The sequence below is a fragment of the Arachis ipaensis genome, chromosome B09 (assembly GCF_000816755.2).
Source record: "Arachis ipaensis cultivar K30076 chromosome B09, Araip1.1, whole genome shotgun sequence".
NCBI lineage: Eukaryota > Viridiplantae > Streptophyta > Magnoliopsida > Fabales > Fabaceae > Arachis > Arachis ipaensis.
In genome coordinates this window covers 31,827,110-31,841,501 of record NC_029793.2, presented here as the reverse complement: position 1 = coordinate 31,841,501, position 14,392 = coordinate 31,827,110, and the positions used below count along the sequence as shown (strand labels likewise).

At 41.0% G+C, this 14,392-nt stretch overlaps 1 pseudogene; it reads left to right on the top strand.

Annotated features, from left to right (window-relative positions):
• Positions 1 to 14,077, top strand: part of LOC107615340 — a 72,468-nt pseudogene extending 58,391 nt beyond the window's left edge.

The window sequence follows — 14,392 nt, the reverse complement described above, 5'->3', positions numbered from 1 at the left end:
CCATGCCCACTATAGAGTATTATATATCATTGGAAAGCTCTAAATGTCAGCTTTCTAATGCAACTGGAATCACCTCAATTGGACCTCTGTAGCTCAAGTTATGCTCCTTTGAAGTGGACATGGTCGCTGGCATATATGCCAACGTTACTGGAAATGTTGATTGCCAATAACGCTAGCGATCAGGGCTTCATTATTGCCAGTTTCTGAAGCTCAAACTTAGTGTCCACCCCATACTATTATACATTGTTGGAAAGCCCTGGATGTCTACTTTCCAATGCCTTTGGAAGCGCATCATTTGGAGCTCTACAACTCGAGTTATACTTCTTGGAAGGTGAAGAGGTCAGTTGGCCTAAATACAGGCTGATACCATGTTCATTATTGCACTTTCGGGGCAGATTTTCTCCCTTAAATTTAGTATCAACCATGTAGTGCCATATATTCTTGGAAAGCTCTGGAATCCTACTTTCCAATGCCACTGGAATCACCTCATTTAGAGCTTTGTGGCTCAAGTTATGCGTGTTTGAAGAAGGCATGGTCAGGCTGCCAGGTGGGACTTTTGCCCACGTTAACTACCACGTTAACTAAGTTAACGTGGGAGTTAACGTGGCTTATTGGGGGCTTGTGAGTTCACTCCAACGTTAGTGAGAATGTTTGGTATCACTAACGTTGTCGATCACCACCTTTCTCCACGTTAGCTTCCACGTTAACTAAGTTAACGTGGGAGTTAACGTGGCTTTGTTGTAAATTGGGCCAACGTTAGTGACAATGTTGAATGTCACTAACGTTGGCTTTCCCCCTTTCTTCTTAACGTTAGAGGCCACGTTAACTAAGTTAACGTGGCAACTACCGTGGCCACTTATGAGCTTGGTCCAACGTTAGTGATAATGTTAAGTGTCACTAACGTTAGCTCCATTTCCTTTCTTCAAAGTTAATGCCACTAACTTTTCCCACTAATTAACGTTAGAGGCCACGTTAACTAAGTTAACGTGGCAACTACCGTGGCCACTTATGAGCTTGGTCCAACGTTAGTGATAATGTTAAGTGTCACTAACGTTAGCTCCATTTCCTTTCTTCAAAGTTAATGCCACTAACTTTTCTCACTAACGTTGTGGCTTTCCTTCCTTCCACGTTAGTGCCCACGTTAGTGTAACTAACGTAGCCACTAACATGGCTCTTCTCTCCTTCTTTTAGCCTGAAATCAATCAAACAAAGTGCATCAAAGTCTTGCTCTTAATCATGGGATCATGCATCATCCAATTTATCATATAATTCATGCAAAATTCTCATGAAATCATGTAAAGTGCACACTGTATGCTTGAATCAAGATGTAAGTGAATATCTACCCAAAACTAGCTTATTTCCTAAGAAAATTCATGAAACTACCTTAAAAACAGTAAAGAAAAGGTCAGTGGAACTGGCCAAAATGCCCTGGCATCAAGAACAAGCCAGGCGAACCTGGGGGTCGGTATGACTCTCCTCGGCCCAGAGATGTCCGAGGTCGACCTCCTCAGAGTAACTCTCGAAGATCCCTCCCCAGAACCTTTGGCCGAGATGTTCTGGGTCGTAGTCACCTTCCTCGCCCTCTTCAAAGCTTTCATGGAATCAGTGGTCTTCACCACCTCTAAAAAATAAAACAGCAAAACCAAAAATTGCAAATTAGAAAGAGATGGATTGACAAAACCAACAAAATAATAAAGACAAGGCTAAAAAAGAAATCGGCGGATACCTAATTCAGCTTGAAAAAAGGAGGGATCCCCTAAAAACTACTTCGTATCAAGATGGGGAGGCTCCCCCCAATTTTCCTCTAGTACATGCACAAAAGGCTGCTCAATTTCATATAGCATTTCCCAAGTATACCTAGACACTACCACATTCTTTTGCCAACATAAGGGGAAGGCAGGCTCATTATTCTGTTCCAAGAAGAAAGGCCGAGCTCCTTCAACAGCTCGGACCTTGAAATAATAGTTTTTGAAGTCCCTAAAAGATTCATCGTACATAGAAAAAACTTTCTTTCTCTGGACAGCTCGGAAAGAAATCCAGGAAGCCTTCTTCTTAGCTGTCCTAGGCTTTGTCAAAACAAAAAGGTAAAGGAAGAGAGTTTGAGAAGGTCGGACATCCAGTTCTTGGCACAACAGTTGGAAGATTTTTATGAAGCCCCACGAGTTCGGGTGAAGTTGAGAAGGAGCTAAGTTGCAGGACCATAACAGGTCGGTCTTAAAGGAAGTAAAATGAATGGTGATGTTCATTTGGCTAAAAAAGTAATCATACGCATAAAAGAAAGGGACGTTCCCCCTGAGTCAGAGAAGGAAAACAAACTCTCACATTAGGGTCAGGCGCTACCAACTCGTAATTTTTCTCCTGATCTCTGATGACAAGTCATCTTAACCCATTTTAGCTAGTCTTTTTCTTTAGTTTTCATTAGAATTATGCACTTTCTTGAGCTACAAGCAAGCTAATTGAGTAGAATTTCATGTTTCCCTTGATTGAACTAACCATATGTGAATTCATGCCATTTCATGAGGTTTTGAGCCATAATTGTTGCATATTGTGGAAGATTGAATACCTCATGATTTTGAGCAAAACTTTGATTAGTTTGGTTGATCAATGATAGGTGAAGAAGGCTTGGAGAAAGGTTGAAGCAAAGAGGAATGGCTAGAAGTGAAGAATGGACAATGGAATAAATGAAAAATTGAACCGGGTTGCATGATAATTTGCTTTGAATTTCATTTTCATTTTGTAATTTAGGGAGCCTATTTAAAGGCCTGAGTTTCTGCATTTGAGGGGGATTGAAGGGGAATCCAGCCCCTGAGGGGAAGAGAACTGGAAATCATTTTCTTTTAGTTTTGTAATTGAATTCAGAGCTATGACTCACTAAACCCCTTTCATTGGGTTAGGGAGCTCTATTGTAATTCAATGAATCAATAATAGTTTATCTTCTTCTTCAATCTTTTCTCTTGAATTTTGTTAGAAAGCTTCTCGATCTAATTCCATTGGGTAGTTGTCTTGGGAAAGAAACTACCCATAATTGGAATCCTTCGGAACCTTGGGAAAGGAATGGAGGATTCATGCTAGAGAAGCTTTCTCACAGTGAATTGGATTGGGGTTTGGATGGATATTGTGACATGTAATCCTACCAAATTGTGGTTCATGAAACTGTGTGGTATAATCAGTGATCGAGCATCATCTCTTCTTATGAACATTTAAACCAAGGGATTGGGAATTTGTTTGTTTTTAGAGAGAATTGGTGAGCCAAGGGATTGGGATCCAATCATATAAGATTGCCAAGCAAAATTCAATGAACGCATTGGTTGAGGAAGAGATAAACATGTTTTGATTCGGAGATCTCAATATCTCCTATAACCCAATGAATCCCCCAATTCTGATTTCCATCTTCTCTTTACATTCTGCAACTCAATTCATGCAATCAACCCCCATTCCCTTTTAATTTCAGCAATTTAGTTTCTGCTCTTTAATTCATGCAATTTAAGATTCCGCCATTTAATTTTCTTGTCATTTACTTTTCCCGCCAATTTTACATTCCGCAATTCTCATCTCAATCTTGATTCCGCTCAACTAGAACACACTTCTAATTCGAATTGCTCACTCAACCAATCCTTGTGGGATTCGACCTCACTCTATTGTGAGTTTTTACTTGACGATAACCGGTGCACTTGCCGGAAGGAATTTTGCAGATCGTGCAATTTCCTAAATCGTAGCATAACTAGTTTATGCGCATCACTCTCTCCACGTTAGCTTCCACGTTAACTAAGTTAACGTGGGAGTTAACGTGGCTTATGGAGGCTTGGCCAACGTTAGTGACAAAGGTAAATGTCACTAACGTTGGCTTCTCTTTTGCTTCTTAACCTTAGAGTCCACGTTAACTAAGTTAACGTGGCTCTTAACGTGGCCACTTATGAGCTTGGTCTAACGTTAGTGACAAAGGTAAATGTCACTAACGTTGGCTCCATTTTCTTTCTTCCATGTTAGAGTTCACGTTAACATAGTTAACGTGACTCTTAACGTGGGTTATGATGGCTTCGAGAGCGTTATTGGCGATTAGTTTTCTCATTAACGTTGCAAGCTAGCTCCCATTCCACGTTAGTTAGACTAACGTGGTTCTTCCTTGCTTCCTTTGTCCTGAAATCAAGCAATAAAGTGCATCAAAGTTCTAATCCAAATCATGAGACATGCATCCTCTAATTTGTCATATAATTCATGCAAAATTCTCATGAAATCATGTAGAGTGCACAATGTATGCTTGAATCAAGATGTAAGTGAATATCTACCCAAAACTAGCTTATTTTCTAAGAAAATGCATGAAACTACCTTAAAAACAGTAAAGAAAAGGTCAGTGAAATTGGCCAAAATGCCCTGGCATCAGGGACCAAGAAGCCGGACGGGTTGAACGACCGCCCCACACTCCTGAAAGACATGTTCATATGATAAATGGAGGATTCACAGGAGGAGGGATCTCCAAATCATCTCATAAAAGACACCTTTAAGAGGTATATCACGTCGCGAAAAGAGAGAGGTCATCTGACCTCCCCACAATTACCTTTACCCAAGAAGATGCAACAAGAGTCATCTCGGGACATGATGACCCATGGTCATTACCATCATATTGGCCAATGCTAATCTCCACAGAACACTAGTAGACCAAGGAAGCTCCGCGGATATTTTGTTTAAATTCGCCTTCGACAAACTCGGTTTACAGGATAAAGACCTCAGAGCATATCCAAATAGCTTGTTCGGACTAGGAGACACTCCAATCCAGCCACTTGGATATATCTCACTACACACAACCTTTGGAAAGGGAACCCGGTCAAGGACACTTAACATAGATTACATTGTAGTCGACGTGAGCTCAGCTTACAACGCCCTAATAGGTCGGACAACACTGAACCAGCTTGCTGTAGTGGTCTCGACTCCACATCTATGCACAAAGTTCCCAACCCCAGAAGGGATCGCCACGATAAAAGGAGACCCAAAAAACTGCACATCGCTGTTATAATGAAAGTCTAAACCTTAAAGGCAACCCAAAAGGGGAGGAAGTCCACACTATCAAACTTGGAGGAGTTTGAGCTCATGAAGAACTTCGTCCGCAGCCTGAAGGTGAGACTGAAGAGGTCCAAATAAGTGATGCACGGGATAAGACGACAAATATCGGGGCAACCTTAAAGGGAAACTTAAAGGAGTCTCTGATACAGTTCCTTAAGGATAACCCCGACCTCTTTGCATGGAAGGCCGCAGACATGCCGGGCATAGATCCCAAACTAATGTGCCACAAACTGGCAGTATACCCAGGGTCACGGCCAGTACAGCAGAAGCGTAGGAAGCTCAGACCAAAAAAATCCCAAGCTGTGGAAGAACAGGTACAGGCCTTACTAGAGGCAGGGTTCATAAGGGAGGTAACATACCCACTATGGCTAGCCAACGTCGTATTGGTAAAAAAGTCAAATGGGAAATGGCGGATGTGCACTGACTACACCGACCTCAATAAAGCCTGCCCAAAAGATCCCTACCCACTTTCCAGTATAGACGCTCTAGTGGATGCATCTTTCGGATACAAGTACCTCTCCTTCATGGATGCTTATTCAGGATACAATCAAATCTCGATGTATCAACCCGACCAAGAAAAGACCTCGTTCCTAACTCCAAAAGCAAATTACTGCTATATCGTCATGCCATTCGGGCTCAAGAATGCAGGAGCTACCTATCAAAGACTAATGAATAAAGTCTTCGCCGACCACATTGGAAAGCTAATGGAGGTTTATGTAGATGACATGCTAGTAAAAACACAAAATGATGAATCATTATTGTCCGACCTCACTAAAGTGTTCGACACCATAAGAAAGCATGGTATGCGACTTAACCCCGCAAAGTGCACCTTCACGGTAGAAGCTGGCAAATTCTTGGGCTTCATGCTCACTCAAAGAGGAATTGAGGCAAACCCAGATAAATGCCGAGCTATACTTGACATGAAAAGTCCAACCTGCATCAAAGAAGTACAACAGCTCAACGGAAGACTGGTAGCCCTGTCCCGATTTCTAGCCGGTTCAGCCATAAGATCCCTTCCCTTTTATGCCACATTAAGGAAGGGACAGAGGTTTGAATGGACCGCAGAGTACGAGCAAGCCTTCCAAGATTTCAAAAGTTTCTTGGGGCAACCACCCATCCTTACCTGACCACGGGAGGGAGAAGCACTCATATTATACCTTGTAGTAGGAAATCAGGAAATAGCCTCAACACTAGTCAGAGAGGACGAAAGTGGGTAACAACCCATCTACTTCATCAGTAAGGCTCTACAAGGGGCCGAACTGAACTATCAAAAAATATAAAAATTCGCCTACGCCCTTATATTAACTTCTCGACGCCTCCGACTATACTTTCAAGCACACACTATCAAGGTTCGGACCAACCAACCCATAAAAAGCATTCTACAGAAGACAGACTTAGCTGGAAGAAACCTCCAGTGGGCAGTCGAGTTGTCCGAATTCGATTTGCAATATGAAATTCAAACAGCCATCAAATCACAATATCTGGCCGACTTCATTGCTGAATACACTGATACTCCAGGAACTCCCATAAAGTGGAATCTTTATGTGGACGGTTCCTCAAACAAAATTGGGAGTGGTGCAGCTGTGATAATAGAAAGCGATTAGCGAACCCAAATTGAACTCTCACTAAAGTTTAAATTCCCTGCTTCAAATAATCAAGCCAAATACGAAGCATTACTAGCTGGTTTGAGGCTGGCTAAGGAGGTAGGAGTCCAAAAGATCACCATCTTCAGTGATTCCCAGATAGTTACCTCACAAACAGAATGGAATTACCAAGATAAAGATCCCACCATGAAGAAGTATCTGGAAAAAACTAAAGAACAACTCAGATAACTCGGGGAGTATGAGGTCCAACATATACCTCGGGAACAGAATGCTCGAGCTGATGCTCTCTCCAAACTAGCCAACACCAAACCAGGGGGCAATAATAGAAGCCTCATCCAGAAAACACTACAAAGCCCATCAATCTCAGAGGAAGAAAACGTCCTAACCATATCAAGTCAAGACCAAGCGTGGATGACCCCCATAATCAAATATCTCAAGATAGAGACACTCCCCACAGACAAAAATGAGGCAAAAAGGCTAGTACGAAAAGCACAGCACTACACCATAGTAGGCAACATCCTATATAGAAGAGGGATTTCGACACCCCTCCTAAAGTGTGTACCGACCTCCAACACAAAGGAAGTTCTAGAAGAGGTACACAGTGGCATGTGTTGCTACCACTTGGGGGCACAAGCTCTTTCCAAAAAGGTACTCCGAGATGGATTCTTCTGGCCAACCTTGCACAAAGAAGCGACAGAGTTCATCAAGACATGCCCACCATGTCAGAAGCATGCTAACTTCCATATTGCTCTGTCAGAAGAGCTCACCAGTATAACGTCACCCTGGCCGTTCGTAAAATGGGGGGCTAGACCTCCTCAGACCCTTTCCCCAAGGATCGGGACAAGTTAAATTCCTCATCGTAGGGGTAGACTATTTCACAAAATAGATTGAGGCAGAGCCCCTAGTGATGACAAGTCATCCTAGCCTATTTTAGCTAGTCTTTTTCTTTAGTTTTCATTAGAATTATGCACTTTCTTGAGCTACAAGCAAGCTAATTGAGTAGATTTTCATGTTTCCCTTGATTGAACCAACCATATATGACACATGCTTAAAATGTCTTGATAGAGCATATAGCCGAACACTAAGTTTGGTGTCTACATAGCTTCATGAGAATCTGAAATTCATGCATCAATAATCATACATTTGTCATTTTTCAAAACCTTATAAATAGAATTTTCTTTTGATGAAGGTATTAATTGTGATGAACCCTTTGACAAGAAGCAAGTTTGGTGTTCATCAAACCTTGATGCACCAATTCAAGGATACAATTAATCCTTCATGAAAAAAAAAAAAAAGAGAAAAAGAAAAGTATGATGAAAACAATTCTTATGAACATTTAAACTTCACTAATTGGAGGAAGAAACTCATTTTCTTTATATATGACCAAACATCAAGTTTGGTGTCCCCCAAAGGAAGTGTCACGGTTCACATGAGATAAGAATTGATAGTTTACATATTTTTACTAAAAAGAATAATATTGCTACGGTGGGATAAGACTAATGCATGTGTCTTGTTGTGATGACTAGGAAGTCAAAGAATCTTCAATGAAAAGAAGGACAAGACAAAAGAAAGCATAGCATAAGGACAAAATCATATCACATGCTTCAAGGAAGAAATCTGCCCCTCATTGAAAATGATCATGGCAAAGGCTAGGGAAGGAGCAAATTTTGTCTTCATTCATCCATACATGCACACCCTTGATCCCCATGATGTCTAATTGCATCCTAGCCCTTTATTTCTCATATAAAAGCATACCACCTTCAAGCCATGCACATGACCGAATCACTCCTCAACATTACAAGCCTTGTGCAACTTTTTCTTTTACTTTAAACCCCAAACACTTAATCTTCTCTTCATAACTCCCTAGCAAATTCAGTCCGAATCTCTTTTTCCTCCAACCACACATCAAACTCTCCAACACTCTTCACATTCCCTCTCAACCAACCAAGTGATTATGGCATCCTCCTCAAGAACCAAACGACGAAAAGGAAAAGATCCAATAGTAGAGGAAGAAACACATGAGTATGACCAATGGAAGTTCAAGTCTTGGTCTCATCAAATGCAAATTCAATGGATGAACGAGAAAAAAATATATCCTGAGATTCCATTCATGTTGCCAGATGATGAGTGTCAAGAAATAAAGAACAAGATCCGGAAGAGGAGATGGGAGGAACTTACATCACCAATCTCTCGAATTAATGCCAATATGTAGTATGCATCAATTATGTTTTTGTAGGCTGCTGGTTTTTATGTTGGCTTGTGTGTTCATTTTCACTTGACAAAAAGCATATGTTGTCCCCTGCATCTTTTAATTCAATAAAAAGAACAGTTTGAATGTGAAGAATAATGGCCTCTGTTAGTTAGAAGTGGAATAAAAGCAAGTGGTGGTGTGTGTGTGATTGTATAATAGCTCACTTTTAGTGAATAAAGAGCTAGGATATCTCCTTCTAAGTAGAGAGTGGCCTACTGTCTATGAATCTCAATTAAATTGAATTCCGTGGTTAGAAAGAAAAACAAAAAAAAAAAGAGAAAGAACAAAGAGAGCCAAAAAGTGGCAAAACAAAAGAAAAACAAAAAGAAAGAAAGCTGGACACCAATAGCTTGAACTTTGAAATATATGCCTGTGATGTTTTTGTACTAGGATCTGCTTGGATTAGTAAGCTCTTAGGAGTGCCTCAACACTTGGTGACTTGGGTTAACTAACCCGGGATCATCAGCTGAAAATCCACTATCAAGAGCAACCTAACTACAAAGCATTTAGTAGCCCAAAGAGGTGCTGGGCATCACTCTACTACTACAAATCCTATGATGATTCCTAAGTCGCGCGCAGTATTCAGAATCAACCACAGTGACACACATCAAGACAAGAGAATCCAACCAGTCAGACATGCCATATGGGACCTTTTTAGACATCTCAACAATATTTTTGCAAGAAGACATGGGTCAACTAGTCCTACAGTGAGAAAAAGGAAAAATGGGTTACTAATCAAACAGTTCAGACGAAATAGGAGACATCTCGGACAAAGTATGGAGATAACTCGGACAATAGCATGCGAATGTTAAAAGACTCAGAAACGGCAGTAAAAGGAAACCCCAGGACTTACACCAAGGTCCAAGGGCATCCTCTGGAGGCAATAACAAAGCAAGGATCCAGGAAAAAGAAAAATCTCGTAGTTTAAGCCCTAAAAAAACAAAAAGAGATCAAGCCTTCTCTGACAAATGGCGATCCGTCCATGCAAAACAGCGAACATCAAGCATGCAGAAATCATCAAAAAAAGATGCAACCTTTTTTCAAATTCACAGTCCATTACTCCAAGATACAAACAGAAAAAGATCTACGCATAAAAAAATCAAGTAAAAGGGGCAGAAACAAGCAACAAAACGGGAAAACTCTCAAGGCGCGCATCACAGGCACAACAATGCAGAAAAGATTCAAACTTTCTAACACAAATCCGAGTAAGATCAAAACTTTTTCATACCCAAACAAAGCACAAGCATAAAAAGAACGGTGTAAAAATAAAAGAGAGAGAGAAGATGAAAAACCAACCTCCAGTGGAAAGGAGATGATAAACGATCAGAGACTGAAGCAACGACGCCAACGATCGCCTTTGCAAGTGAGGAAAAAGAAAACATGAAGGCCCAGAAACAGAAGGGTAAGGAGAAGGGAGAAGTTGCAGTAAGCAAAGAAAAGAGAAACTGAGGAAAGAGACTTTGAAATTCAAAATGAAGATACAAAGAGGGAAAGCAAAGGAAAAGGCAAAGAGTTAATGAGTTTTTGACCTTCGCACGTTTCCAAGAAAAAGCAAAATGCGCGCCGTAATTAAAAGAGGAAACGTTCCGCATTCGATCCACTAATAGAAGTTCTACAAATGAGATCAACAAAAGAATGCTCGAGCTCGGCTTTTCCAAAAGGATATCGAAGTCTAAAAAGATACGACCTCAAAAGGAAGACCGCACTTCAGCAGGGGCACTGTTCATGTCCTGGGTCGAGCTGCACGACCCAGGCTGATTAAAGACAAGTCAACCGACCTCTTCAGGTCTGGATTCCCCGACCTCTTCTTAAAGAGTTCGGCCAAATCGCCAGAGGGGACCAAACAGGCCCAAATGAAAGGATACAGCCCAATCTAAAGGTAGTTAAAGCCTAGAAAGATAAGGGCGGTTCCCCAGAAGATAAAGATGACCTAAAGATAAAAGATAAGATAACTAACTTATTTTATCTAGAAAGGTCTGTGATGAGTGGATAATTTATACCCTTCTTGGCATTATTTTTACATAGTTTTTAGTATGTTTTAGTTAATTTTTATTATATTTTTATTAGTTTTTATGCAAAAGTCATATTTCTGGACTTTACTAAGAGTTTGTGTGTTTTTCTCTAATTTCAGGTATTTTCTGGCTGAAATTGAGGGACCTGAGCAAAAATCTGATTCAGAGGCTGAGAAAGGACTGTAGATGCTGTTGGATTAAAGGACTCACATTTCCCATTGACTTCTATATCCTGGAAATGCCCCCTAATGACTCAGGAAGGCCATCATCAATCCTGCTTGGAAGACCATTCCTGAAGACTTCAAAGTTCAAGCTGGACGCATTTTCAAGAACTTATTCTTTTGAAATAGATGGCAGAATGGTGAAATTCAGTTTAAATGAAGCTATGAAGCACCCTCCGGATGATTATTCTATCTCCTAGTGTGACATCATAGATGAAACCGTGGCTGAAGTTCACCAGGAGGAATTAGAAGAGAAGTACACATAACAAGGTCCAAGTGTGGGGAAATTTTCAGAGGACAATGATGGCACTTTGCCATTATCACCAGCTCCAGATAATCCAGAGCCTGGCCATGAGCAGAAATTGGAATTAAAGCCCCTCCCTCCACACCTCAAGTATGCTTACCTTGAGGACAAGCAGAAGTTTCCAGTTATCATTGCAAGGGAACTCACTTCTCAACAAGAAGAACAGCTACTCAGTGTGCTGAGAAAACACAGGTAAGCAATTAGATGGAGCCTGGCGGATATAGTAGGCATCAGCCCTCAAGTTTGTGAGCACAGAATATTCCTAAAAGAGGGAGAAAAGCCCGTCCGTCAACCTCAGAGAAGACTGAATTCCACCATCTTAGAAGTTGTCAAGAAAGAAGTGACCAGGCTACTTGAAGCAGATATCATTTACCCCATCTCAGATAGCGAATGGGCCAGTCCAGTACAAGTGGTGCCCAAGAAGTCTGGAATCACAACAGTAAGAAATGAACATGGAAAGCTTCTGACAACTAGAGTGCAAAATTCATGGAGAGTTTGCATTGACTATAGGCGTCTCAACCAAGCCACTCGCAAGGATCATTACCACTTGCCATTCATTGATCAGATGCTTGATCGCCTGTCAGGTAAATCCCATTATTGCTTTTTAGATGGTTATACAGGCTATTTTCAAATTCATATAGCGCCTGAAGATCAGGAAAAGACTACTTTTATATGTCCTTTTGGAACCTATGCTTATAAAAGAATGCCCTTTGGCTTATGCAATGCACCAGCTACTTTTCAAAGGTGCATGATGAGTCTTTTCTCTAACCTTATTGAGAACTGTATGGAGGTTTTTATGGATGATTTTAGCATTTATGGTGATTCATTTAGCCTTTGCTTAGATAGTTTATCTAGGATATTAGATAGATGTGTCAGTACAAACCTTGTGTTGAATTTTGAAAAATGTCACTTTATGGTAAAACAAGGGATTGTACTAGGACATGTTGTGTCTAATACTGGAATTTCTGTAGATCCAGCAAAGGTGGATGTTATTTCTAGTTTACCTTACCCCTCCTCTGTGAGGGAAGTCCATTCGTTCTTTGACCATGCAGATTTTTACCGGAGATTCATTAAGGACTTTAGTAAGGTAGGACTACCCTTATCCATACTACTACAGAAAGATATTGAGTTCAAGTTCAGTGAGGATTGCAAACAAGCGTTTGATAAACTGAAGACCGCCCTGACTCAAGCTCCAATTGTGAGAGGACCAGACTGGAGCCAGCCATTTGAAATCATGTGCGATGCTTCCAATCATGCAGTAGGAGCGGCGCTGGCTCAGTGCGAAGGTAAGGACCCTTTCGTCATTGCTTTTACGTCTAAGACTTTAGACGCTGCTCAGTCTAATTACACTACTACTGAGAAAGAGCTTCTTGCTATTGTTTTTGCTCTGGATAAATTCCGAGCCTATTTACTTGGTGCTAAAGTAGTAGTGTACTCAGACCACGCAGCTCTAAAGTATTTATTAACTAAAAAGGAGTCCAAACCAAGGCTTATACGTTGGATACTGCTACTACAAGAATTTGATTTAGAAATCAAGGACAGGAGTGGTAACCAAAATCTAGTGGCAGACCACTTGAGTCTTCTTGAGCACATTAAGGATACCTCCACTCCTATAAATGATAATTTCCCATTCGACAACTTACAAGCAGTATTTGAAGTAGTCCCTTGGTATGCACCTGTAGCTAATTATCTAGTTAGTCGCACTTTTCCTCCAAACTTTACTAAGCATCAAAGAGACAAGCTAAAAAGTGAGTCCAAATATTATATATGGGATGACCCATATTTATGGAGATGTGGCGCTGACCAAGTAATTAGACGGTGTATGTCTCAATCAGAATTCCAGTCCATTTTAGAGGCCTGCCATTCATCTGAGAGTGGAGGACATTTTGGCCCTCAAAGAACATCTAGAAAAATTTTAGACTGTGGATTCTGGTGGCCTACCCTTTTTAAAGACGCTGCTGAATTTTGTAAATCTTGTTCCCCATGCCAAAGGTTTGGTAATATATCCAAGAGGGATGAGATGCCTCAACAGACTATGCTTTTCTGTGAAATTTTTTATGTTTGGGGCATTGACTTCATGGGTCCATTTCCAAATTCTAATGGTTATTTTTATATATTGTTAGCTGTAGATTACATTTCTAAATGGGTGGAAGCAATTTCTTCCCGCACTGATGATGCTAACACTGTTGTTTCCTTTGTTAGAAACCACATTATTTGTCGCTTTGGATCACCACGAGCAATCGTGAGCGATCAAGGCACCCATTTCTGTAACAGGAGACTAACAGGATTACCGAAGAAGCATGGGATAGTTCATAAAGTGACAACAGCCTATCATCCCCAGACTAATGGGCAAGCTGAGGTATCTAACAGAGAAATAAAGAGTATATTGCAGAAGATAGTCAAACCTAATAGAAGAGACTGGAGCACCAGGCTACAAGATGCACTCTGGGCATACAGAACGGCTTACAAGACACACATTGGGATGAGTCCCTTCCGCTTAGTTGATGGAAAAGTATGTTACCTCCCAGTTGAGGTAAAGCACAAAGCTTTTTGGGCAGTAAAGGAGTGCAATATGGAATTTGAGAAAGCCGGAGTTGAAAGGAAGTTGTAACTGCAAGAATTAGAAAGCCTTCGCCTAGAAGCTTACGAGAACTCAAGGCTGTACAAGGAAAAGATGAAGGCTGTGCATGATAAGCACATCAAGAGGAGAGAGTTCCAACCTGGGGACTTTGTCCTACTTTACAACTCTAGACTGAGGCTCATGCTAGGCAAGTTGAGATCAAGATGGGAAGGTCCATACAAAGTAGAGAAGGCTGAGCCATACGGAGTTTTCCACCTGAGTCATCCTTCAAGCTCTGAATTCATCAAATTTAATGGACATCGCTTAAAGCTATATCATGGTGAGAAGGTGACGAAAACCAAGGAGCTAGAGATCTTCCTCT